Raw genomic sequence first — 3352 nt, 5'->3', positions numbered from 1 at the left:
CGGGGAATGATATCCACTTCATGAAGTACTTTGTTTCCCCCACTACCCGACAAATGATACGAAAGACGGGCCCCATAATTCGATCTTTTGTTTTACCCCCACGCGGGGGGTGGGTTTATCATGAGCATTTTTAGAAGGACATTCCTGATTTTACCCTTGCCATGTGAAATTCCCCCAATTTTACCAAGAATTTATCGACTATTTTCTCATATTTCTTGTTTTAGGGGTGATTTCCACCCCTTAAGTAGGGATAAGTCGGGCAAATATTGGAAAATTCGAATTATGCTCACCTAGATTTTTCATGACGATCAATTTAAGCCCACGGAGACCTCTGTACAACCTTCCCCGTTCTTGCTACACACTACGCAAAAACGGGCGGATTTTGCGTCACTCTGCCAAACCCATCCGAGGACTATATCGATGTGCTTCAAGCAACGAATTGTAACCACTAGAAGGAGCTTTGGATGTATTTGTTTGCGAATGTACATAAATAAATAAGATCTTCAGGAGACACAAATTTCTATTAGTCGAATTAATATTCCCGGCTACGTCCGCATTTCGATGATTGTCGATGACATAATGTCAAAGGAAAAGTGTGTAGCCGCTATTAACGTATTTGAGTTTATTTGTGTTTAGTGTGTCATTTTCGTCTTATTGTTGTGTAGTTTTTATGTATGGACATTTATTTAGTGCTAAGACATGGTTAGAAAGTGTGTAATATGTAAAGTTTTATTTAAAAAGGGCGGTCTTTCCACAGGTAAGTAAACAAGCAACATGGGCGGCGTTTGAGGAATTACATAAGGGTGTTTTACATTTAGTACCTACTTAATTAGCAGTGATAAAATACTGACTAAATCATTATCTAAATTATTTAAAAGATATATTTTTTAATTGTTCAACTTATTTTTTCCTGTTTCAGTATCTAATATTATAAGTATATTATGAGTAATACTTGTATTTTTTAGATACCCTCAGAATCTGGAACGAAGAAACTTGTGGAAGCTTTCCCTAGGTGATGTCAATATTACCGACATTTTTGTTTGTTCTGATCATTTTGCGATTAATGATTTTCTAACAATGCCGTCAGGTATAAAGTACTTGCGAGAGACAGCTATTCAAGTAATAGCTTCTACTTATAGCAGGTAAAATAACTTTTATATTGATTAAAATATACAAGTAAAAAGCCTTTACAGCTACCTCGTAGGTACCTCTTTACCTTTTTATTTAATTTTTATAGATCAGACAGTTCTACTAAGAAAAATATTTCTCTAAAATGATGTTCCTACGGAAAAGTCATTGCACTTGCCGCAACAAAAACCAGAAAATATATCCATATGTTTATCGTCATCGACACCGACTGCTCAATCAGGCTTGTTATCTACTACAAATAAGGCTACAGATCTTTCTGAAATATATTTGAAATTTGGTCACACATCACCAAAACATTCATCAACTTTAACTGCATCAGAAATAGGAATGGATTCACCCAATCGTAATAAAATTATAAACGTGAAGTAAGTTATAAAAATATAATTAACAAATTATATATCCTTTGCATAGTATCTACAACTAACACGCTATAATTTTGCTATCTGCTTACCTATCTAACATTTTTTTTATTTAGTACATTTTAAAAAATATCAAGAAAATCTTACCTTGTTACCTATTTATATGTTGCCATTTTATTTTATATAAACACTACCGTAAGTGTTTATATAAAATACATCCGGAATAGATAATTCATCATTTTTAGGAAAAAGGCCTTATCCACGATATTTTGGAGAATGCCATACTTCTGGCATGGATAGTCCAAAAAGAGCAAGAAAATATTGGAGTATTTGTAAGAAAAAAATAAAAATGCAAACAATAAAGATCTGAAATCTGCAGCAAGCAAAGAGTCGTCTAAAAGCCAGAATTTGTTGCCTTAATTCTCTTCTGAAATTTTTGAAAAAGAAATATGACTTAACAGAAACTGCTCAATATATCATTCATGTAAGTTGAAAAATACTTATCCTTTCTGTGTCTGTAAACAATATGTATTTTTAGGAATCAGCACCTGGAATGTTAGGTGAAATCTGTCAAAGATCAAAAAAATGACAATATCGTAAAAAGTATTCACCTGAGCTTAGGCCCTGTGCCTTAACGTTAAGCTTTTATTCAACAGATGCTTATAATTACGCAAGAAGTTTTAACATGGATTTGTCACATACAAAAACAATTTCTAGGTGGTACAAACAGTGAAATTTTGGGCAATTTGGTATTTGACGAAATGTCTATAATGCAAACGTGTTGAGTGGAATGGGAAACGATTCACTGGATATGTTGATGTCGGCACTGGCATATGGGGATTATATTCCAGAAGCTACGAAAGCCCTTGTTTGTATGGTTGTAGCTATATATAGTCATTGGAAATTACCTGTTGGGTACTTCTGACAAACGGTTTAAGTGGTGGAGAAAAAGCTAATTTGTTAAAAAAATGTTTAGAATTTTTAACTGAATCAGGTATCAAAATAGTTTCTGTTACTTTTGATGATGCTCCTTCAAATGTCAAATTACGACTTTACCATAAATGTTGTAATGAACCAGTATTAATTTTCCGTTTTGTGCAAGGCCGTTGGCCATTTATTTATTAATTAGTTTAATTGGGTGAGAGCAATTACCCGCGAGTCGAGCCGAAACCGTCCGCCGCCCCACTCCGACGAGTGCCGCGCGCATAATTCCACCAAGACTCCTGCTTAGTCAAGGGGGGATTGAGACAATAAAACCAGCGATCCTGCACGAAAATCCTCAGTTCATATCCTGAACTCGAAGAGCTACAGCACCAGCCTGAGGACCACCCCGAAGACCTGAAACCGACCAGACACCGCCATCCAACCTAAGGAGTTAGCCGCCGGGAGCAACTATCCGGAATAAGTAAGCAAATTATATTTTCCTATATTTACTTGTCCTCCTATGGTATATGTCTGGCCGTTTTGAACTTTGGCCAGACAGTACGACACAGCGTTGTCGGCGAAGGTTTGGCTGGGTGTCTCACCGCCCTCGTTCGACGAACATTGTCCGTCACGTCAACCGAACTGCTGGTTTGGCTGGATGTCCCACCGCCAGTGGAAGACGTTGATTGCAGGTTCGTACGGCAGCAGCGTTATCGGCGACGGTTTGGCTGGGTGTCCCACCGCCCTCGTCCGGCAAACGCTGTGAGCCTCTTTACTGAAGCTGCTGGTTTGAATGAGTGCTCCACCGCCAGTAGAGGACGTGAAGGTGCCAGACTGTACGGCCGCAGCGTTGTCAGCGAAGGTTTGGCTGGGTGTTCCACCGCCTAAGCTTGATAAACGCTGTAAGGCACAATAACCGA

This window comes from Anoplophora glabripennis, unplaced genomic scaffold, assembly GCF_000390285.2.
Source record: "Anoplophora glabripennis isolate ALB-LARVAE unplaced genomic scaffold, Agla_2.0 scaffold205, whole genome shotgun sequence".
NCBI classification, from domain to species: Eukaryota; Metazoa; Arthropoda; class Insecta; order Coleoptera; family Cerambycidae; genus Anoplophora; species Anoplophora glabripennis.
Note: the sequence above shows the minus strand (reverse complement) of the source record.